The sequence below is a fragment of the Augochlora pura genome, chromosome 7 (genome assembly GCF_028453695.1).
Source record: "Augochlora pura isolate Apur16 chromosome 7, APUR_v2.2.1, whole genome shotgun sequence".
In the NCBI taxonomy this organism is placed as follows: domain Eukaryota; kingdom Metazoa; phylum Arthropoda; class Insecta; order Hymenoptera; family Halictidae; genus Augochlora; species Augochlora pura.
The window spans coordinates 27,752,111-27,777,751 of record NC_135778.1 but is presented as its reverse complement, the minus strand read 5'-3'; the positions used below and the strand labels follow the sequence as shown (position 1 = coordinate 27,777,751).

The 25,641-nt window shown below is 41.5% G+C and overlaps 1 protein-coding gene across 3 annotated transcripts in view; it reads left to right on the top strand.

Moving 5' to 3' along the window:
* Nucleotides 1-25,641, top strand: part of Dnc (phosphodiesterase dunce) — a 467,245-nt gene that overhangs the window by 115,647 nt on the left and 325,957 nt on the right. The window contains exon 1 of one of the 3 annotated variants that reach the window (XM_078188079.1): nt 13,202-13,775. The exons of the other annotated variants lie outside the window; for them this stretch is intronic. The gene's annotated coding sequence lies outside the window, so the exon portion shown is untranslated. Of the gene's footprint in view, nt 1-13,201; nt 13,776-25,641 lie in introns of those variants that run through there. 3 annotated transcript variants of the gene reach the window in all.

Genomic DNA, 25,641 nt, shown 5'->3' with positions numbered 1-25,641 from the left:
GACTTAAATATATATTTCATTCACTGTCTCATTCCATGCCCAGTCACGAGGCATAATTAACTCATACCTTACACAGAACATGGAAATGCCTTTGACTCAAGTAAAAACTCAAACCTAATACATGAATGAGTCATGGCTCAATCAACACAAGAACAGTCATAAATCAAACCTATCGATGCTTTGATAAATATGACACTGTCTGGATCCATGCCTGACTCAAGTTACAACACACATCTATCTCGCAACTCGTGACTAAATCATGTCTAACTCATTATATAAGCTGTAGATCCACCTGACTGGCTGGATATAACGAGAATCGCCGCCGTTCCAAAACGTTGTACGTAGAGATTTGACTAATCGTAGCCAAACCGATTTCGCATGCTCGAGATTAATGCGATTTTCTGGTGATTCGTCGACCAATCTATTTAGCATATCCCGCTTTATTAATAGAGTACAGAAATTGTTTGATCCGCGAACGTTGCCAACTGCAAGGTATTCGGAGATATTAGACGAAACGATCACGTGACTCGGCTTGTTCGTCACAAGAACCCGCTCGTGGAAGAATGAAACGCGACCCGCGAATCGGGTTACGCAGAAATAATCACGTGTTTCATTGGATTCCGAGTTACGCGACTTTCGGTTAACATTTCGATGTTTCGACGATCATTGGACAGTGGCGTAAATTCCCGTCGATTATTCAAACTCTCGCGCCGGGATAACTTTCATTCGAAATATTTCGAAAACAATGAATTTCCACGGACGAAAGTTTTACGAGAGAATATTACTCGATATCACGAAAGAAACGCGACTGATTTATTTATTTATTTAATTCCTGTTCAGACCATTCGGAACGCGGTGCATTGTCCCGCTAAACGAATCCCGATATTTTCACTCGCAGATTTTTATTCGGCGTGGGACGGCGGGCGAACTTTTGACATTACCAGATTCTGTTGTAAAGTGATATTAAAACTTAAATGTACATTATTAAGAATTAACCCTTTGCACTCGAGTGGCGCCTTTGAAGCGCCAATGGAAATTGTTATGTAATTAACAAAGTAAGGTTGTCATTATTAAAGACCCTTCTGTTATAAGCGTAACAGTTTTACGAGTCACAAGACTCGATTTCACGTGCATAAATTATACTAAGTACTATACTACAGTTTGTCAAATTTCCAATTTACGATCTGAGCTTAAAATGGTTCCGAGTGCAAAAGGTTAATCGTTACACTTTGGAACATTCGCGCGACCAGTAAAATAATAAATGATGATGGTGTATGACAGAACTACAGAGATACAGAATATATGATGTTAGTGAAAATCCGACGTGGCAACCTCGCGGTCCGATCACCATCATAAAGAGCCATAAAACAATTCGGCGAATCTGTTTCGAATCGCTTGACATCGTTGAAACCCCAACAGATTCGAAGCTATAATCGAACACCGTGTACGCGCTGTCCTCTGTGCCGAACAAAAAACAGAGTGGCGTGGCGCAGTAAAATTAAAAGCCGCGCAACATTTTTATCGGACACCTCTGTCCCCGCCGCATTAATTCGCCGTAACTTCATCAAAATGTTGCACGGCCTGTTGCATATTAAAAGCTGCGAAACTTTCGTTGTAATCGTTTTATCCGCGCCGCGGGTTGCCCGACATATCCGTCGCGATGTTCGAACCGAATTCGGGGACGTATGTACAATACTTTCGCGCGTTGGCCGTCGAAAAAAACCGTCGGAACAACGGAGGAGTCGATTCCTCCCTTTCGTAAATCCGCCGCGGCGACGTGCTATTTTCTCTGTTCAGGGTTTAACGAACCAGATACTCGGAAATAAAAAGAGTGTCCCGTCGATACATCCCTTCTGCGAATATAAATATAACTTACGCGCGCGGCACCGCACACGGAGGGGCGGGGCGCGTTCGTGCGCGAAGCTTTCGCAAATATGCGGCGACTCGTGCCGGCCGAGCTATCGCGTTCGAGCGTTGCCGTTCGCGCGAAATGTCGCGGTTATCTCGTTTATTGGTTTCGCAGCGGCGACCGGCACTCCGCGAATTTTGACTTCGAGTGTTCCGGGGTCTCGAACGAGCCGCGAGCTCTGCGTCGTGATTGTCTTGGTTATTTAAAAAGGAAAAAAATAGAGGGACGGGTAGCTGAACATTTGGGTCAGGCTGTCGTGTAATCTTTTTTTCTTTTTTATTTATTAACCAGGCAGCTGTGGCGCCCCCTTTTCAGACCGCGAACATGTACTATAGTGTACTATATTTTATAAAATTAGTCATTTTATTATTAACGTTTACTCGGTCGTTTAATATTAACACATTCGCGTCGGGCTATTTTTCCTTTTTTTTCATACAAATCGGGGCATTTTGGCAATGTAACACTTCTTGCAAAACGAGAATTCTCGTTTCTCGACGACAACGGTTTTCTTTTTAAAACGAGAATTCTCGTTTCCCGATGCGAATGTGTTAATATATACTGCGTTAATAATCAAGAAAGATATTGGGAAGATCGAATATTGTTGGAAATTAGGCTTGCTTGTTGAAAATGCTGCTATTCAAATATCCATCATAGCAATAGACAAGCGAAACGCGGTTCTTCTGCCATTAGATTGATATTGATTAGATTGTGAAAATACAGCTGTCGTATATTTTATAAATGATGACAATTTATATTTTTATATACATCTGGATATATTCAATTAATAAATAACAATAAATACTTAAAATAAGATCAATTTTAAATTGCTTCTGTGAAGTGGTATTCAGCTAAGTAATTTTATGTTCTTTACAATTACACTAGCCTAAAAGCCTAAAAGTTCCTTTTTACCAGATCCTTCATTTATTCTAAAATTTCTATCAATTTCTCCTTAATACCAGTCATCAATTAATTTTCATTATTTCTAAATTACTTACTCTGTTTTAAATTAATTTTCAAACAACTATATTTCACTCTTATATTCCATAACAACATTTTTGTTTATAAATATCAATGGAAGATGTACTTTATTGTTTATTTTGCATTATTAGTGTCACGCATGTTAAGGCTGGTCGTAAAAATGATAAAGTCGTGCATAAAAGGTGTAATTTCAATTATCCCGCACCCGTTTTGGCCGTTTCCGGTCCCGCAAGGCGGCGTTAGAAGATTGCGGAAATAATAATCTCCCGTGGACGGGCGATTACCCCCGATCTTCCCTGAATCGAAATCGTTCGCCGTTGAAAAATCTATTTCCGAGGGGGGATGATGTGCAATCTCGGCGTCGCCAGGTCCGAAAAATTGCAGCCCTTCGCGCGGGAGACCGAGCTTCCAGACCCCGTTACAATCTCTGCATCGACGAACCGATCGCGGAAACGATTTGCGAATATTTTGTAGAGTGTTGTCACGCGGTTCTCGGTTTAAACTCGGTTTAAAAAGATTCTCGCTCTACCTTCAATGTTCAAGAATTTTGTTCACTATCCCGCGGTTGGATCCCCGGTGAAAAATATATTTTTCCTATCTAACTGAAGCGTGAGGAACATTTACAAATATTTTTCGCAAAGGTAGCTCCGATTGTTGTATTTAAAAAGCAATTGTGAAGCTGGACTTAAGTCGTGACATTTAAGGAGTCCGAGGTACGATTACAAAAATTGTTTATATTAGTCTATAATTCCTAGTCGATTAATATTTGTCATCTTTTAAAGAAACGTTCAGGGATTTATAAAAATCTCAGTTTATTGAAATTCCATAGGGAGTAAGAATTTAAAAAATTCCTCAATCTGCAATCGCCAAGCATTCGTAGTTTGACGGTCGAAGAACTCTCGTGACTTTCGGTGGCGAGGAAAAGGAGAGAGGGGAGTGTTTTGTCTTAGGCCCGCTAGAGGACTCGTCAGTAAGGCTATTCCAGCTGACATAACCCTGTCTTTCTTTTATACATCATTTTATTTACAGCCAACAATATACTGATTAAATGTTATAAAAAAAGTGAAAAGCGTACATGATTATTTACAGTTGCAGTTTAATGGCCATAATGACTCTTGTAAACTTGGTCATAACTTAGTTATAGCTATAAGTGTAGCGTTGAACAATTATTTATTTAATTACGCCTAAAAGACTGAGTTACATAACCCTGCCTTAGATATAGGGATAAGGGCAAGAATGGTTGGTATAGATACAATATTATACGTTGGTATAATATACAAATCAGGACGATCTCAAGTAGCTTTCGGGAAAGGAACCGATCTGTTGGCGAGTGTCGGAGATAGCCACCACAGTAGAAAAGGTGAAAATAAGAGATTTGCTTGGAATATTTCCAATTATCACGCAAGGACTAAATGAAATTAAATTATCATAGAATCACTGACCACGCGTTAATTCTCTTCTGAGTAGCATACAACTACGATCACGAGTAAAACCACCGAATAATATATTATATTATAATCTATTGTAGTATAACAGTATATTATATTCTACATTGTTATGTATATAATATCACATTGGAACATTATATTCCATAATATATAAATCTGTTTTATTAGCTACCCCTCGAAGGAAGCGTATTACACCCACCTCCGAGCGTTCGCTTCGCCAAGTTCGTTAACTACCCCCCTTGTAATCCCGTTAATGATAAGGCGTCGAAACAGGCCGGAAAACAGCGCAGCAAGCCGCGCTGCGGAACGATTAATAGGTGATTCGATTCGGCTGGCTCCGCGCCGCAGCTTTTCCCCCATTAAATCCGATCGAGCACCGTCGAGTGCATTCCCAAAGCGGCCGAAGCCACCGCGCCGAAATAAAGCGGCCCGCGGTGGAGGAGCATTACGAGCGCGCGAACAATACGAATTTCTGAGAGCCCCGAAGCCGCGTTAAATAATTCCGACGGTTCGTTAAAAGCGGCCGAAATTGCATTTGCTAACATTCTCGCGCGGGGCCCGCGCGAGCCCGCGCCACCGCGGCCAGTCAGAAGCGTTTAATTAACGCTGCGAGTTACAACAGCGCACAGACACCGCGGTATGAATTACGTCTCGCGGCCGTAACTAACGCGTTATGCAATTAAATGTTACACCGTCCGGGCCCGGGTAGCGCGAGACTTTCCCAGATATCTCGCGCCCGGCTGCCTCGGATTCCGAAAATAATTATTCTCACGCTGCGATAATAATTACGGGGCTCGCCGTGCCGGATTATCGTCGTACGAGGATGCGGCACTCGAACGCAACGTTGACCGCGCGCGCGGAACTCTCCGATCTACCAACGATTTCGTTCGCGTGAAAGTCGGTCATACCGATACGCGGCGGTGCTGCGATATTTTTGCAATTCTTTCAATTGCTTAAACGATGTTTTCGAGTCGAGTACGGAGGCGGATTTTCCGAACATGCCGAGCATAGCTCATTTATTTTAGTATTTGTTCTTGTCAAATATAGTAGATATAATTTTAGTTTAATAAATAAACGTAAACTTGAATTATGCAAATTTCAGTAGTATTAGATTTTGTTATTTATTTTTATATTTATTGTACTAAAATTGTATTCTATATGTACTAGGTTCGACGAGAGTAAATACAGAAATTGTATGCTATTAATATTAAAATTCAATACTATAAATAAATCCGAAATACTGACACGAATTTTCGTTCATTCGAAACATCGTTCATTCATTTGACAAACATTTCAGTATTTATTTCTTGTCGAACCTAATAGATATGGAACACAATTTTATTACAACAAATGAACGTAAACTTATATATACAATAAATACCATGTGCAATACATGTACAAATCGTGTAAAAAGTTTCGCGTGAAAAATGACTTTCCACGGCAACGCCTCTTTGTATATAATAACCGTGCCGCGGATGTTCGTTCCGCCAGCGTATAAAAAATTACGATGCCCATCAAAACATGAATAAAACTCGGCGGAAAGTGTAGAAATGTTTTATAGCCGTCGAGTGAAAAATTCGGTAAGTCTCGTTGCGGCCAATTCTCGCCGGTGGTTTAATTCTTGCAGAAAATTTATCGTAGCCTCATTCTTCATCGTGTCCGCAGTCCTTGAAGCAATTCGATTTTTATAACGATGCGCGCGCGCGCACACAGATACGCATACACATAACTAGAGAGAGCCGCGATACGGACCGTGTGACCTGCAAGTGATCGCTGGCATGATTATTGGCGAACCCCATTCATCGCTGTTGATCTCGTCGCATAAACGGGTTTATGGCGCTGCCGGTGCACTGGCAATCACGTGGCGGCTGTAACCGAGTGCGGATGAGTTATTCAGAATCATGTGCGGCCCATTGGCGGCCGTAGATGATACCGTTGCAGCATGCGTGACCCTCGGACGGCACCGGTGATATCACGGAGCTGGAATTGCCGACGGGATAGTAAACCGTCGACGGCGGCGCGATCCGAGCCTTAGTTCTAGCTTGGAAATTGCCTTGGTTAATTTTGAACTACGTGTGACTACATGGAGAGGTCATCAGAGGGTCATTGACGCGTGTTGGAGCTTCGTTAGGTCTGAGTTTGGTCATGAGTCGGTCAGTGATCTCGAGATAGGTCTTGTCTTAAGTATTGTATGATTCTGGGTGGCAGAATGGCCAGTTTCGTATTTTTTATTTTATTGTTGTTGAAATTATAAGGTTGTATGAACTGAGTTTTTGGTGTAAGATTGGTCAGCGATCGGTCACTGACCGCAAGTTAGGTTTTGCTTTAACTATTGTACCATTCCGGATCAAATGACCAGTTTCACAGTTTTCATTTTACAATTATTGAAATCATAATGTAGTTAAATTAAGCTTTTTACCGAAGACTATGTTACGATCAGATTAATATTTAATCATCAGCAGGTCACTGATCGTGAGTTAAGTTATAATTAATTTAGTATTTGGTCATCAATAAATCACTGACCGTGGACTACGTTATGATCAATTTGATATTTGATTACCGAGAGGTCACTGACCGTGTACTATGTTACGATTAGCTTGACATATGGTCATCGAGAGGTCACTGACCGTGGATTATGTTACGATTAATTTCACATTTGGCCATTGAGAAGTCGCTGACCGTGTATTGTGTTATGATAAGCTTGACATTTGGTCATCGAGAGGTTACTGACCATGGGACTATGTTATGATTAATTTGACATGTGATCACTGACCGTGGATCAAGTTACAATTAGATTAATATAGCATCATCAACTGATCACTGACCACGACATAAGCTAAAATTAATTACATATTCGATCATCAACGGGTCACTGACCTAAATCATGACTAAACGAAATCCAATCATCAGTGAATCACTGGCCAAGCGTTACTTCTCTTCAAGACACAATTCAACCACGATCATCGAGCGAAACCACCGAGTGAAAATGTTTCGTTTCTGCCATATACCCGAGTATGCCACATACTTAAACAACGTAACTTGCTAATTGCATCCAGCTAAAGCGTACGAAGGCGCGAATATTGAACTTGTTGCCACAGATGCAAATATTGTCAGCGGAGAATTTATGTCACCGAGACCTGTCGAGGACTTGAGTTACAGCTCAATAGGATTAAACGTCTGCGACGTATTAATTGCATTACGCACATGCGGCAGACGGTGTCAATCCAATACTCCTCCCCGCTGTCTAGCAACAACGAAAACTAATTTATTCGACACTCCCAAAGTCGTAATATTTTTCGAAATTGTTATCCGTTTGTTTCAGATCGGGGTGGGGGTGATTAGGCGATTTTTTATTCCAAGAAAATTCGAGTAGAACGAATTCATCTGATAGAAGTTTCACTCGATCGATTTTAAATTTAATTTAAAATCATATATAATGAAAATTCAATTTTAATTCAAGTTTAATTTCAATATAAGTTCAATTTTCATTCAAGTTCAAATGTAATTTAAATTTTAATTCAATTCAAATTCAAACTTAATTTAACTTAAATTCAAATTCCATTCAAATTCGCTTAATTCGGATCAATTTAAATTGGATTAAAAGTTAGCTTAAATTAATTTGATTTAGATTAATGTAAATTAAGTTAAATTCAAGTTTAAACTTTTATTACAAACTTAAATAATAATAGATTTTCAGTGATAGTTCAGATAGAAGTTTTATATAATCACACACTTCTAATACAAACGTAGATAAATTGACTTTAAATAACAATTAACTTTTAATAAACCATAATAAATTTTTATTACAAACTCGAGACTTTTAACAGGGACCGAAATTTCGTTGGGTTTTCAATAAAAGTCAACATAAAAATTTGAAATTATAATATTGCATAGTGCTTTCGACAGTTTATGCATACGAACGAGCTGCATTGTGTCGGAGGCTGAAGGATCGGCGTTGCATTTAAATTTCGAAAATGTGGCAAAGCGGTGGTCGCGCGCAGCTTGGATTCGCGACGGCGTCCGCCGGCACGCGTCCTTCATATTTGGTTGCCGGGGTTCCGAGAACCTGTTCCCGGTAGATAGTACAGTAATTTATGCATTAGATAGCCCCGAGAAATTTTCGGTCTTTTATCCGGCGGCGGAGTGCCGCGGCGGCAGTTACACGAAGGCAGATGGGCAAACTTAGTCCCGGTCCCGGTTGAATGTGAATGCATTATCGTTAAAATGAATTTTAATTGCGTCGCCACAGGCTAGAACCGTCGCGGTTCCGATTGCCATTAAGTAGAATTACACGGCAGACGTACCTACCGCCCTTGATTCACGTACTCCGCCGCGAATCGGCACCGGAATTAATCCACTTCTTCGCGATCCAGCGCGCGGGGCTACTTTACCGCCAGCGTATTTCCCTCGGAATCATTTTGCCCAGCATCCATTTTTCCGACGACCATTCCGCGGGTTCTCTCTCTCCGAGACGTTCTCAAAGAAATTTCCACAACTCCGCAGGCTTCAACGGCAGCGTTTCAATTACCCGAACAAGAACAACGATTTTCCATTATAGTCGGTCGGACGCGCGGCACCGAAGAGATCAGATAGAAATTTCCACGATCAATCTTCGTCAACGTAACAGCTTAATCGTTTCCCACGATATCAGGAATTGTAATTCGCCAGGTAAATCGCCCGGGCGAATTCTGATTCGAGATTTCGAGCTAGGAAATTGAGGAGCTTCCTGCGAGGCCGGCTTGCCAGGCCTCGTATTTAAGAACGATCTCTCTTCCTCTGTAATTACTAGAATCGTCGGGCTAACGTCTCGCAAAAATTCGTGGGTACAGCTCAACTAGGTGCAAATCAGCTTGGAAAGTTTTATAATTTCGTCGATAATAGTTCGTTGGGAAGAAAATCCAAAATGACGTGAGGTCTGTGTCATGTTGTTTGTACAGGATATTTCGGAGCTGATTTACCTCGACGCATAGATATGAAAGTTTTGGACATACAGAGTTGCAAATATTTGTGAACATAATTTAACAATGTGCAAATAAAGTAGAAAATTTTTATAATTTTTTTATCGCTCGATTTTTTTGGAACAAAATTCCAATATAGAATCAGGTATGTGAACGTTATTTCTAAAGAATATTCCGAAGCTGAGATTCCTCTCTGCATTGTTACGAAAGTTTCAGGGATACGGAGTTACAAAAATTCGTGAGCATAGTTTAACAATGTGTAAATGACTCAGTAAATTTTTATAATTTTATCTCGTTCCGTTCGTCCGGAAGAAAATTTCAAGGTAGAGACACGTCTGTGTCACAGTATTTCTAAAGAATATTTCGTAGCTACTACTCTTCCGCTCATAACTATGAAAGTTTGGTAGATATCGACCTACAAAAATTCATGAACATGGCTTAACTATGTGCAAATGGGTCTGCAAAGTTTCGTAATTTTTCCTCATTTAGTTAGTTCGAAGAAAATTCTGAAGCCGGGCCGGGCCGTATATCGGCGCCGGATAAGCCAGACTCTATTTACGTGAAACATTTGCCGCGCGATTTTCCCAATGCCGCCATATTGCGGCGTTGATGGACAGAAGAATGGCCGTAGGAAATCTTTCCCGAAATGAGGGGAAAAATCGCGGGAATATCCGGATACGGCCGGTTCCGATTCGTCGGCAGCATTCGCGTCTTTCGACGGAGGAAGAGCTCCCAGGGCGAGGGCGAAAGTTTCGTCGGCGGACTGAAAAAGTATCGGCCTGAAATTGAAATCTACTTACCCGCCGGGCTTTTTTCCCCGCTGCTACTCCCGCGGGACGCGCGGACTCTAACTGAATAGGGCTGAAGATTGTCGCATTGTGTCTCCGGACGCCATTGTTACCTCGTCCTTTAATATAAATTTCCTTGCCGCGTCGCCGTCGTCGCGAACCGATTCACGACCGTGTTCCCTTCGCCGGCGAACGTTTTGCTGGAAGATCGATTGGTCATGGCGTTCACTGTAACGAGCATAATTTAATTATGTCCGTCGCACCGAGCCTGCGAATAATCAGTATTCATAAGCCAGGTACGAAGACAATGCGTCGGACGGTGTATAGAACAGGAGCGGTGCTGGTCCCGGCTTTAAAAATTGAGTTTCGGCTTTTGTCTCAGTTTTTACCGATGCTACAATGTCTGCTTAATGGAATCATGTCCGCTTCATTTAAATTGAACTACTACGAGTACTATAAATAGCTATTTGGAGATAGCGGATCACGAGGTGAGATATATGTCCCACCAAGCTGCATTAATATTTTTTAGGATCAAAGAATTGGTTTCGGAGAATTAGTTGCTATTGTATATATAATTTCCTGATGGTACAAGATCTTATGAATCAAATAGCGTTAGTTTCATTTAAATTGAACAACTAAGAGTATTAGAAATATTTTTTTGAAAATAACCAACCACGAGGTGAGGTGTGTCTTCTATCGAATTTTATTAACTATTTCTAGGATCAGGTAATTCATTAATAATTTTTTAATAATAATTTTTTCCTGATAATACAAGACCTTCTGAATCAAATAACGTTGGTTCCATTTAAATCAAACAACTAAAAATATTCCAAACATTTTTTGGAAATTAGCAAAACATGAAGTAAAGTACGTACCCCACCGAATTTTATTAATTATTTATACATTCAGAGAATCGTGTTCCTGTTCCTGCATATTTTTTTCCTGACACAATAATGTCTCCTTACTAGTATGCCGTAGGTTTCATTTAAATCAACTAGTCAACTAGAAGTACTCGAAATACTTTTCCATGTAACACAATAAATAACATATTTTCACATATTCTTGGTCTCTGACAAACACAGGTAACACTCGCGACGTTACGAACGGGACACCTTGTAGAGGCTCCTAATATGTGCCGTTGCATAGTTTGTTTATACGTATTTAAATGTCTGAGCGTCGCCTCGCTCGATTTGTATGGAAAGATATGCAAACCAGTGACGATAAAAACACACGGTTTCTTCGTTTCTCTTTCGAAATAGCTGCAATGGCCATGTTTACGAGACCTTTTGTTCTCGAATTTTAAGTACCGCGCGGTACAGCGATGTTTAAAAACGTTGGCACTGCGTTTAAAAAATCTCGTATTAGGCGATATGAAAATCCCAGTATTTGGGATCGATGTTGGAACGATGTCCGCGAACAAATGTTGATATCTACGTTGAAATTGAACTTTCGCGTCGCGTGTTTCACCGTGCTATTATTTCATCCAGTATCGTTTCCTAACTGCGTACGCGACCTACTGTTACTCCGCAGCCAATGATATACTTCTGTTGACGTAACAGCCGCGTAGCCGGCGATAAATGTGCTATGCCAATTATTGGATCGTAAGGAATGCCTTGAGGCATTACACTCACGTGTTTTTCATTACGCATCGGTGTCGTCTCCGTTGAATGAAGATTAACGCCGAGAACCATAAACGACGTCCACACGCTGGAAACGTTACGATAGTATTCCGATCGCTTCATTTCTCGCTGAAAATTGCTCGTAATTATCACAGTCCTGTCGATATCGGTTTCAAAAAATTCACGAGTACTGCTTAAACACGCGTTAACTAGTTTGCAGAGTTACAGAATTTTCTTTCATTTTGTTTACTGACAAAAAAAAAAACATTCCAAAGTGAGCGCACTTTGTGTCGCGTCATCGTAACAGAATATTTTTAAACCGCTACGTACGGTTGAATAATTAGCAGAGTTTCGACGTTACCGGTTTCCGAAAATTCATAAATACGGCCGAAGCTATGAATAAGACCGTGTCGTTACGGAACACTGTATTTCTTCAATTGTTGAAAAATAATTTCCAGGTAGAGTCGGACGAAAATAGAAAACTACCCTTCTGCACGGCTGAAAACGAACTTCTATCTTTACGAATTTATTTCGAACGAATGGAACGGAGCAACAATTTATCCTTTCTCACAGCGTTTTCTACTTCCTTTTAGAGTCAGGACAAAATTATTACAACCATTTAGATACATAAACAATGATGCCACCCTAGGAATCCCAAAAGTCGTCTACTCTCAGCTCAGTCTATCATTGTCGTTACAATGATAGCTCGTCGTTCTCGCAGTTTAAATAATACGGACTTTAAAAAATTCATGAATACGTCTCAATTATGTATAAACAAAACCCTAGGCTCGTATAAAATTATTTCTCTCAGCTAGGCCGACCAAAAATTCTCAAGCACCGACATACCAAGAAGCGAAACTACCCTCGACACTCGAATATATATTTAGGAATTTATTTCGAACGAATGGAACGGTGCAACAAATTATCCTTTTGCACAGCGCTTTCTATTACCTTTCAGAGTCAGGACAAAATTATTGCAGCCATGCAGTTGATATTATAAACAATGACAGTGAATGAAGTGAGCATGTACCAACCAGGCTAGTCGATGTCAGCGTCGGCAGCGATGGCAGACAGGCACCCCTTGTGGCAAAGGGTTGAAGGGACCCGCGTTCGGCGTTGGTTCGTCAGAGGTACTCGCATTAGGCCTCGTGCGTTTCCGTGGCCGGTCGGAGCGGTTCGTGGCCGCGACCCGTGCGAGCCAGCAGCGCCGCAGCGCGGGTAGTTGCCGTGGCTGGCTCGGCGGGCTGGTGGTCCTCGTTGGTTTCGTCGATCGTGTCCGCCGTGCTGGCTGGTCCTCGCCGGTGTCCGAGGCGGCGAATCGCGCGAAAACGCACGCGCCCCGAAGGACGTGTGCTCGCGACGGGCTCGTTTCATTCATCCTGTGGCGGGGCCGTTGGCGCTTCGCGTCGGTCACGGCGTTCTGCCGTGAAATCGGCTGCCCGTTCATTCGTCGATCTCCCTTTCCCACCCTGGCCCCCTCTCTCACTCTCTCTCTCTCTCTCTTTCTCTCTCTATCAACTCTCGCAGAGCAGCAGCGGGCTCCGCTCGCGGCCAGAGTCTAGCTAGTCAGTCGTGTACAGTGCCGGCTGATGCACGCGTCGCACGATTCCTCTTCGCTCGGCTTTCTCCGTGCGCCGATCCGCGAAACAGGGGGGTCGAATATCATCCCGGAAGTGATGCCCGCTAGCCGGAAGTGAGACCATGCTCCGTTGCACGGGTCCCGCTCGATACCCGCGGCCGCCAGCCACCTTCGTTTTCCCTTCGATGCTTTCTTTCGCTTCCTTCCGACCCGCTCCGATTCGCGTGTGAGCTGTCTTCTCCTCTGTTTCTGTCTCCCTTTCTCTTTCTCTTCCATCTCTTTCATCTTTCTCTCTCTCTCTCTCTCTCTCTCTCTCTCTTTCTCCCTTATCTCTATCTCGCGGCCTGTGACTGTGTCAGTGTGAACTGTGTGCCGCACCGCTCGCAGCCCGTCTGCCCTTTCCCGAAGCCCGCCACAGTGCGTTCGCCAGGCCCGATGCTCCCGTCTAATTAGCTGCGACGGAACGACGTACACGCACGCACGCACACCGGTTCACGTGAGTGCGAAAATTACAACTCTTCCAGCGATAACGACGTCGCACCCGCGCCCAGACACTTCACGCTTTCGGGCAGAGACTACGGACCGCCGGGCTGCTCCGACGACCGCGATCATTAAAAACGCGGCCGACGCGGTTTACCGACGGCAAGCGACGAACGCTGCGACAGATAACGACGACGGGATCGGGCTGCTCTCCACGACGAATCGTCTCGCGGCTGTGCACGACACACTTTCTCGTACGCTAGTTAAGGGCATTCTTCGTCGCGAGGCCATCGCCAGCTGTTTTCTTTTTCACGCGTTGATTCGCGGCGAGCTGGGTTTCGCCGGCGATGGATTTTTTCGATGATTTTTGGACGTGTTCCCATGAGCAACAGGAATTTCTGTGTCGCGATTCGAAGTGCGAGCTTGTGGGTGGTTTACGTGGGGCACCTGGGGAAGCATGGATGAGTATGGTTGCCCCGATGCCCTCCGGGATTGTGCATCGATTTGGTTCGAATTTGATGTGCGGGTCTCTCTCTCTCTCTTTCTCTCTCTCTCTCTCTCTCTCTCCCTCCCTCTTTCGCTCTCTCTCTCTCTCTCTCTCTCTCTCTCTCTTTCTGTTTCTGTGTGCACTGATGCAGCTGGCCGACGGTTTGATCATCGTTTCCAAATTAACGCTAGATTTACCGAGCGCTGTTTTGTGCTAGCTGCTTAACCCTTTGCACTCGAGTGGCGATCCTCTGGGGCACCACTAAAAGTTGTTAGCTCGTGTAAGGATATCATGTGAAAATTGTCGAACGTGTTCGTATTTGAATACTGTTTGATATGTAATTGTTGTTTGAGTTAGGAGATCCAATTTTGTGTGTATAATAATGCAATCAGTTAATTGAGATGGAAGTACTGCGTGGAACAGAGGAAACTATGTTGAGTTAAAATGGCGTTGATTTGTCAGCACTAAAAATTGTTATTTCGTGTAACAGTATAATATTAAGATTGTCAAAATTATTCGTATTTAAATACAATGAATAATGTAATTGTTATATCAGTGCCAAGGCTCAATTTCATCTTCCCAAAATGCAATAAGTCATACGAAATGAGTAATATACATAAATCAGAAGAAGCTACTTTGGATTTCAAATTAAAATGACTTCGAGTGCAAAGGGTTAACCATTTTTCTTTCAATATATATATTTCCTAAAATATATAACATAGAAGTCAAAATTACACTGCTATCCAAATATTTTCTAGAATCATTGTACATTACTTTACAACAATAACAAGAAATTTGTCTAAAAATTTCTTTTAGAAATAATTGTATAGCATCATAAATTCAAAGAAAAATAATATGATAAATTAAATAAATATTTCACCTCGTTTGATAGCTCTAATATTTATACTAATTTACAAAACTAACAACAGGACATTTATTCTGATCTCGAACGAGTGTTTGCAACGTACGCGAGCAATAAACACTGTGCGTGCAACTTTTAGAACGTTGCAACGCTTTTAAAAAAAAAAAAAAACAGTTTTAAGTGGCTCGAATCTTTTCCGCAAATGTTAAGGGATTGTTCGCTTCGCTGTGCCGCGACTGCAATACTTTTTTTTGAGGATTCTGCCGTTGCTCGTAGCAAGAGAAATGTAAAAGTACTCTCGTTTTGTTCACTTTCATGTCCGAGCCGGTAATGAAAATTTAAAGAATGCATTCGCCGCTCCTCGGTATAACGTATGCGTCGCGCGCTGAAACTTTCATTGGAATCGGTTCGATGTTGTTACGAGCGGTTAAAATTTCAATCTCGCGAAAATGGCAGCGCCCCGCGAATTTTCAACGAAAAACGCCGGGTAATTTTTACCTGTCTCGATGGATGGAGCTCGACCATGCATCCGGCCGTTTTCAAATGAAAACGGTTCGCCGTGTGTAAAACGTCAAGTTTTCATCAAAGCCTCGGACGGAGAAGCGAGCAAAAATGAGAGACTTTGTTGCATTAAATAGCAGAATTACAAGAAAAATAGCTCTTCAAGAAAACGATTTAATTCGTTCGGTTTAATTAAAAATGTTGTACCGTTTTGAAAGGTGTGCGGACACTCTTGCTGCTTGCCGTCTATTGAATAAATGAATTTTAAACGAGTGTTTGCAATTGAAATAGTGATTAAAATAGATTCAGGAATTAATCGCTCATTATTTCGTGGTTTCATGAACCTAGCGTTAACGGGTGTTTCGTGTGTCATATTGTTAATATCGTGCAATGTTGACGCAGTAAGAGGCGAACTATTTCTTTTACTGAATAATTGATCGGAGACAATGGGGACCGCATTTACACAACTCCGCATTTTCCACGTGGAACGAAATGATTGGATGGGCAATATGAAATTTGATATAAAATTATTTTCTTCAATATAAAATTGCTTTGTTCAGTATAAAATTATTTTCTTCAATATAAACTTGCTTTCTTCAATACTAAATTCTTCTCATCAATATAAGCTTGCTCTTATCAATACAAAACTACTCTAATCAATATAAAACTGCTTTCTACACCGTCAAATTGCTTCCAGCAACATTATCTCATCAATTGCATCTTCGAACACGTCCAAACCATGTCCAAACAATTGTTTCCCTTTAAAACGATAAGAATATCTAAGCAGCGGATCTCGTAACGCTGTCACGTTAATCACAGTCCGTTCTGTAAACAATTAGTATTCGGTAAAAAAGAAAAAAAGAAAAAAACGAACGAAACGGCCGAGCAACGGTCGTTCTAATATTATCAAACTAACGCGCGAAGTGTCTGGCGCGCGTCGACTAGTCCATAAGTATATCCTTGCTGGCCTTTTGTTATGTATACAAAAGAGACCTGGTCGAAAATAAAAAAGGAAGACATGGAAGATATTGTCAGTGCTACGTGACACGTGGAGCGATTAGCTCCCAGCCATAGTAATTCGCGGGCAACATTAGGCGAGGCACGAACAATACTTTGCGACGCGGCGTGACTATTTGTCACGAACGCGAATGAATTGAATAATCGAAACGCGACGGGATCGCCGTCACCTCGCTTTATTTTGTCGACGTATCGATCACCTGTCTCTCTCTCTCTTTCTCTCTCTCGATTTTTCTCTCGATTTGTCTCTGTTTCTCTCTCTTTCGATTTTTCTTTCCTCCTCACGATTTTTCTCTCCTTTTTTGATTCTTCTTTCTCTCTCTCGATTTCTCTCTTTCTCTCGATTTGTGTGTCTCTCTCTCTCTCTCTCTTTCGATTTGTTCCTCTTTCTCTTTCTTGATTTCTCTCTATTGGTCTCTCTCTCTCTCTTGATTTCTTCCTTCTGATTTTTTCTTCCTCTTTCTGTCTCAATTTTCCATTAAGTCCTTACTTGTCTTCCTTTCTCCTTCTTGATTTCTCTCTTGATTTTCTCTCTCTCTCCCTCCCTCCCTCTCTCTGTCTGTTTAGCCCGATCTCTCGAGTTTCCACTTTCCACCAACCAATTCGTCCGTCTCCCAGTATGCCTCTCAGCAGCCTGCTGGCCAGAATAATCCGTCGAAACGAAGTCTGTTGACCAGAAAATGGAAATAATTAATTATTAACCCCGTTCCTGCGGTTATTATTGCGCCAGCTGGCGAAGTATTTCTGTTGCGGTCTCGCGAAAACTTTTCGCCGGTTGGCTCCGCGCGCAGTTCCATGGCTTATCGCGGAAGTCTCGTCGTCGAGCGTTATCCGGGGCTTCCGGTTCCACAGGTTGATTTACGAGGTCGAGCGTTGGGACTGTAAAGAAACACCATAGTAGGAGCACCATTTATATATATAATATTTTCATGGTTATTTCTTTCATGAATTCTTTCCCGCGTTCGCCCGGTTCCGAGCAATCTGTCCTGAACAGATTAGCAATAAGTAATTTATTCACCGGTATTACAGTCTCCATGCTAATGACAAGTTGCGCGTACAGAAGTCGATTAAAAAGCGATTGGATGATCGTTGGATCGCAAATGTCCATGCATTTATAATAATAGGAATAACGAGGTTTTTATTTGGCGTATTCTGCCCTGGAGTAATGGTGCGAAAAAATTGTCAATACAATGGAGGAGGAAGAGATTGAATTGTTGCGTGATTTTTGTAATAGATGAAGCGTAGATTGCAAGGTGTAGATAGGAATTTTTTAGAATTCTTATGGTGAGAGTGTCGCAAAGACTTAGGAGATATTTGGGAGAAATTAGTCTAGGTTGCATCTGATAACTGAAGGTATTAATCTACTGTATAATTAATTTATAAATATATTTGAAGAGCATGACTTAAATTAAAAATTTGTCCTATCACTGAAGGCGTCAATCTACTGTCTAATTAAATTAGAAATATAATTAAACAGCACGTACTAAGTCATTAAAAACTTGTCCAACTACTGACGGTATTAATCTACTGTCTAATTAATATAGCAATAAATTCGAAGAGCAAGTAACGAACTGCTAAAAATTAGTCTAATTACTGAAGACGTCAATCTACTGCTAAATTAAATTACCAAACATTGTAACAAGTACTTATAAAACCTAAAACAAAAATTTCAAGAATTTCTATAGTATAATTATTGTTCTTTTAAAAAACCATTCAGAGTCCTGCGTATAAACTAATTTGATCATCGAAGGCATCGATCGACTGCCCCAAAAATTCAACAAAAATTTGCTAACCGCACTATGAAGATTTCTATTCATTTCACAACAAAACCATAAAATAAATTTTCATAAATATTCAACCAACCTAAGCTTACTCTACGTCTGAACACCGAAGGTATCAATCTACTGCCTAATTGAACGATCAAAAATTTCGAGGACGTTCTAAAATGCAAATCAAAAATTCCAAAACTCCCTCCACCAAAATCATTAAATTCTCAGTTAATGCTTTAGTGGCACATCTCTACCAAGTGTCTGGTTACTGATGGTCGCAATCTACTGCCTACTGAAATCGCCTAATTTAAATCGCCAAATTTAAATCGCCAAATATGTCTAAAATCTAACGACGCAAGCATACCGCGAATTAATTAGCGCTTGGAAGCATCACTTCGCGGTATTTCAATGCCGTTATTTTTGGGGGATGTCCCACGGTGGTATCAACGACAATTCCCATGGCCGGCTCTCTATTTTCACGACGCGGTTTCGTTTCGTTTTATTTGCTGAAAATTTTAGCGACCGCGCGCGGGGCCGCGACGGTTTCAATGAACTCTCTCCCGCGCGGACGCCGCGCCGCGCCCGCTGGCAAAAATAGACGATCCTCTCGGGCATGGTGGGAAGCGTGACGGAGTCGGGTCTTACAACGGGACACCATGCACTCGTCCTTGAACGTTTACGTTTTCCGCATTACTCGGCCGCGCGCGTGTACTCGCGCGAAACACGCGGCACGCGGACGGACGCCGCACGGAACGGCTCTACGGACATCAAGCAGCCGTATCGACGGATTAAAGTAATATTATTTTGTAGTTGCATAGGTGACATTTTTAACTCTTTGTGGTCAGAGGTGTTCTGAACAATGAGCAGATTTTTTAGGATTCTTTGGGTAGAAAATAATATAGTGGCATAGAGAATATTATTATAATAACTTTATAGTCGAGAGTTTCGTTTTGGAGACATTTAACATTGATCTTCGCCATTTAATACTAATATTTACTGTTTCCATAGCGGGGTCTTCGATTTGGAAAATTTGTTTTATAGTAGTATATAGCTCGGAGCTGTTAGGTTGGTGCATATGAAATGTCGGATGTTTAAGTAAATATATAAAACCGTATATCTTTTTTAAAAAGCTGTTGATTTAATAAAAATCCGATATTTCATATGCACCAACCTAATATTTCGTACAAGGAACACATTTTTTAACCATTCTTTAGGTGTAAATTAATAGAGTAATATACAAATTATTTAAACATCTTTGTACTCGAGGGTTCCGCAGCAGAGCCATTTAATATTAATTTTTATTGTCTGCGTGTCGGAGTCCTCAATTTTGAAAATTATCAGTTACTATATCTAGTATACAATAACCTATAATAACTAATGAATGCGGTTATAATGCATTAGTTATTATGACTAATTTATAAAAATTTATAACAACTAACAAGTTATGATCGTTACTCACTATTCGTAGTACTTCTTGTTCACTTATTTCAAATTAATTGTAATAACAGAGGAGCTGTAATCGTTGTTTGTTAATCGATCTCCTTGTCGTCCAATTACTATAAATTATTTGTAACAAGCAGCGAGTTGTAATCGTTAATCATTGATGAAGCTACTTCCTGCCAAATTCTGGCGCCCACGAATCGCCTCGAGGCTTGCATAACTTCGTCGAGATAGATGAAGAATCAAACTAAATTAGAAGAACACGTGTCCGTGACTCTTTTTAGTCGCCTATTTGTTATGTAATCTTCTTGTATTCTTGCCTTCAGTGGGACCTGGTCGAATTTTATTCGAAATTGAAATGAGAAATGACTGCTTGAAGTCGTCCATTTTGGAACAGTCGCGATCAATCGATAGCGATTCTATTATTTCTTATTTCACTGCGATTTAATATTATTAATATTTGATAAGCTGTATAGAAATATATATTTAGTATATTTGATATTATTAATGTTGATTAATGTCAAGGATATTACTTAATTAGTAGTAATATCAACACTAGTAATCGATTATTATTGATATCGATATTATTAATCAGTTATTATTGATAACAATATTAGTAATCAGTTAATATTGATGTCAATATTATTATTCAGTTAATATTAATATCAATACTACGAATCAGTTAATATTGATATAAATATTATTAATCCTTTAATATTAATATCAATATTACGAATCAGTTAATATTAATATCAGTATTACCAATCAATAATTATTGACCAATTATTACGATTATTAAAACTATTATTTACAACAATTTAATGACTCCTACCATAAAGATAAATTACTATAAAGGGTTAAATCTCGGTCCACTCGCCTAATCAATGTCATTATTTACCATTATTTAGTCACTCTCACTGTAAACATAAAGGTACTGAAGGGGTTAAATTTAGATCTATCTGCCGCCTAATCGAAGTCGAACCTATCCCAAGCCCATCGCAGGTCGGCCGAGCCCAAGTCAATAAAATCTGGAAGCTCTTGGCCGGCACTTAGCCGATTCGCAGGGAGCCATAATCCGGCGGGTTCCATAGTCGGTCTCTCGCTGAATCAGAAAATCAATTTCAATTACAGAGAGTGTGTGTGCCCGTCGGCGAATCAAGCAATTCTTAACTATCGCCAAACATCGTTAAAAGACTATTACCGGCCGGCATTAGACCGATAAATGGAATCGCGCGCGTCAGTCGATCTGACCGGGGCTGTTTCCGCGGCGGAATGATGGATCGCGGGTACGCCGGGATCGATGCGGGCCCGCGATCCGATCGATCATTAACCGTCCTGCTGGCCTTCGGCACCCGGAAAAGTATTCCCCGACGGTCGTCGCCGGTCGAACCGATTCGACGACCAGGCCGTGATTTAAGGGGCCGGCCATTTTTCCATTCGCCCGCGACTCGGCAAACTGTTAAAAGTGTTTTCCCATCGTTCGCTGCTTGTTTGCCGGACTAAGACAGCCGATCGAAGCTGTCCGTCGACGGACATACGGCGACGAACTGCTGGGGGAATCCGGCGACAAGTTGTACGAACTTTTATACCGTTTACTGACGGAAATAGTAATTTCTGCTGGTTATAATTAAATATTTTTGGCACTTGTTACGCGTTGATGGTTCTCGAAGAATAGGCAATGTTCAGACTATTACAATTTCGTTGGAAAGAATCGTACGACGGTCAAACGAAACTCATTTTGAAGCTTATAGTTTCTACTTTGATGTGGCATAATTTGTTTATCGTTAAAAAATTTTCAATATAGGCAATATTTAGACTCTTGCAGTTCAGTTATAAAAAATCGTAGGGCGATCACACTGAACTCATTTTGAAGCTTGAAATTTCTACTTTTATGTGCTCCAACCTATTTCTTGTTAAAAAATTTGTTGAGAACGTAGTAAATGCGAATGTTGGCCCTTTAAAAACCTGTACATTGACGGTACTCGAAGAGCAGCCGATATTCAAACTCTCGCCGTTTGCTTTAAAAAAATCGTACGATGATCACACCAAGCTCATTTTAAAGTCCGAAGTTTCTTCTTTATAGTACCATTAGTGCTTTTCCTCAAAAAATTTCTCTGTCATATGGTAAGCGAGAAATCACGACTTAAAAGAGTCTTCGAACAATGGTAATAATTATAGTTTCATTAATTTCTTCATTTCTTCGGTCTATATTAAAGCAATATAATAATTCTTAATTTAGAAATTTGGCAATTCTGTTAAAAATGACTGAATCGTCCAAACCAGAACACAGTGCGACGGCCAGAGTTAACGACGACCCGACCAGCGAGCACAGTGTTCCCCCTTCCCGAGACAAATCTTAACGTCCGTCGAGACAGATCGCTCGACAGTCCTCCTTTTTACGCCGCGCTGTCGGCCGATGTTCCCCGGGTAATCGCCCGACAACGGCCTTGTCCTCCCATCTTTCATCCGTGAACGCCGAGCTTGATATTCCGGGCGAGATGCGCAAAAATCTTGAGACCCTTCCCTCGTTTTTCTATAAACAATATCAGACGCGATATCATCTCGGATTCTACTTGTCCGATTGACTCTAAATCTGACGCGGTATTGTTAGTATTCATTTTATGAGGAATGATGCAGCATTTTGATAATTGTCGAGGTTTTGTTTTGATATTTCTCTTTCCAAAAGAGGCGTATCACTCAAATAAATATCGTAAATTTTATGTAAAGCGGTCAAGTAAACCGCGAAATACAGCGTCATTAATTATGCTGTGTTATAGTGCTTTTACTATGTTCGTAACTAATACAATTTTCGTGTTACCGCCGTAATAAACATTATTTTGTCTTGTGAAATAACTATAAAACTATGTGCGAAGCGCAGTTGTCCAATATTCTATGGTGTTTCAATAAAAAATTCCAAAAGTCAGCCTTAATTATTGTATTGCAAAGTAGACCATATCAAAAACCTAGTCTCACCTGAACCGTATTAACTGATGTAATTTACATAGTACCAACATGTAAAAATGTATGACATCTGTTGAAATACCCATAAAACTGTATACAAAGCGTCGTCGTCCAATGTTCCATAATTTCCACATAAAAAATTCCCAAAGTCAGTCTAATTTGCCGCATCGCGAAGCGGAACGCCCTCCATCCTCGCCGCCTCGGAAATCTCGCGAGAAGTTCCGAATCGCGCCGAAGCCGATGTTTTCCGGACGTCACGCACGCGAGTCAGACACGTTCCCTGATTTTGACAGTGGCTGTAGCTTAGTTGCGGGCCTTCGGATGCATCGCCCTGGGGATTTCCATGTCAAAGGAAGTCGCTCTGTGAACTTTCCATCGGACAACTTTTCACCCATTGTCGACGTTGGTGGCCTCCATGCGCCCGTCTGACGCGGGGTCGTGTTGCCGCCGCAGGGTTTCAGTTGCTTAAAGGAGCTCCGTCATTTCGACGAGAAAACGTTTCCGCGAATGTCGTGTTGCCGTGGCGAATCTGTCCGTAAAAATTTCCTGTCAGTCAAGTGCCGGTTAATTCGTCGACGAACATCCTTAACTAGTATTTAACGAAATGCAACGATGTTTGTCCATGTTTGTCGATGTTTTATGGTGTTTGTTGATGTCTTATGACGTTTGTCGACGTCTGATGGTATTTATCTGTTTCTGATAGTGTTTTCTGATAAGTCTGATGGCGTTTATCGATGTTCGTTGGTGTTCGTCGACGATTATCGACATTTATTGACGTTTGTATTATGTCTGATGGCGTTTGTGTGTGGTTGATGGCATTTATCTATGATTGATGGTGATTGTTTATATATCTGACAGCGTTTGTCTATGTCTGATGTGTTTATCAATCTCTGACGGCATATCCTTATGTCTGACAGCCTTTGTCTATGTCTGATTGTGTCTGTCTATATATTTGATGCTTGTCTATCTCTGATGACGTTTGTCTATATCCGGGATAGCGTTTGTCAATCTCTGATAGTCTTTGTCTATGTTTAACAGCATTTGTCTATGTCCTGATGGTGTTTGTCAATCTCTAATGCATTTATCTATATCTGACAGCGTTTGTCTATGTCGTTTGCCTACATCTAACAGCGTTTGTCTATGTCTGATGGTGTTTGTTATTCTTTAATATCGTCCGCCTATGTCTGACAGCGTTTATCTGCATGCCTAATGGCATTTGATAATCTCTGATAATTTATATTTATATCTGTCTGCGTTCACTTATATCTCATGGCGATCACCTATCTCCGGCAGTGTTTGTCGGCGTTTGTCGTCATTTGTCCACGTTTATCGACGTTTGTCCATGTCTGCCACTGTTCCCACGCGTTTATTTGCACAGGTAATCGCGTTACAGTATTATCCGCGTCCGGTCGCGCAGTCAAAGGTGCATCGGTCGCAACATTGTGGCCGTTGCGTATTACGTTTTCAATCGATGCGACTGCTACGCTCCGGCCCTGAACTATGGACTTTAAGTTCGCGGCGAGTCTGCACCGGTCAGCAAATATCTACGGCGAACAAAGTAGATATTTTTACGTGTGGCGAACGCCGCGAGCGGCCGAGCACGCCGCGTTGCACCGAATCCGTGCAGCCGGCCGTTGTTTTGCGCTACCTGTGAACTCCGCAGCCCCTTTGACACGCGAATCGGACACCTCTTTTTTTTCGCGAGCGCATCTCCCTGCCCGGGCATTTATCGGCGTACATCGACGTGCCTCCGACAGCCGGACAGATCTATTAGCTTGCCGGAAAAAAAACACACACACACCCCATTCACAGAGACAACGCCTTTTGAGATCGCCGCGCTTTTCCGTTCTCTATCGTTTCGAATCTACAGGGTGTCTTCAAATTATAGGGAAATTATTTCGGGAAATGGAGAGTTCCAGGGATTATTTAAAGGAACTTTCTCCTTACCGACAATTCAGTTCGAGACTTTGTTTACGAGATATTTGTACAACTATACAGGGTGTTTGAAAAGTCAGTCGAAATCGGGAAATAGTTGGTTAGTTGCATTTGCTAAGTCATTTGAAGGAACTTTTTCCTTTAGAAAAACATTCTCCGAGGCGTCGCTGAAGAATTATTAACGAAAAACATCGACCAATAAGCGTCGAGTTCGACTGTTTAGCTGATCTCGAATTTCATTGGTCACTGTTTTTTCTTAATAACTCGTGAATAAAGCCACGGAGAAAATTTGTGTAACGGAAAAAGTTACTTTACATAATCTCAGGAACCACCATTTTCCATTCTGAGTCACTTTGGACACCTTGTATATACCTGTCGGTCACTTGGGCGGCACTTTTACGCGCTGTCGGTCAACCTTGCCCACTCGTCCTTGCTATCACCTCTCGAAAACCCGCGTTTCGTCCTCTGCTTGAACAGACATCCCTCTTTCGCGATGGAGAGCTGAGTTTGCTATGGCTGCGGATGTTCTTCTATTTCTTCTTCTTCTTTTCGCTTTTCTTCTTTCTTCAATTTGCCGGCCTCGAGATAGGTCGTCGTCCTCGGTTCACGGTTAAGTATTGCCAAGGTTCTAGGTAGATCTAGGCCAGGACCTAGCCGAATCCAGCTCAGAGTCCTGGCAGGTGTCAGCCAAGCCTTTGACTAAGCTCCAATTAGGTGGTCTACGAACGTGGTTGCCGATTTCCAAGCGTTCTAGCTCAAAATCCACTCGGTCTATCGATTCAGAACTTTGCATGCGCTTTTGGTACGCCCTTTGTGGAAATGTTGATCAAAAGTGCATTCTGATGCGTTCGAATTTCGCCGGATATGTTAATGAATTAGGATCAAACGTGGATTATAATGGGCTCGAATT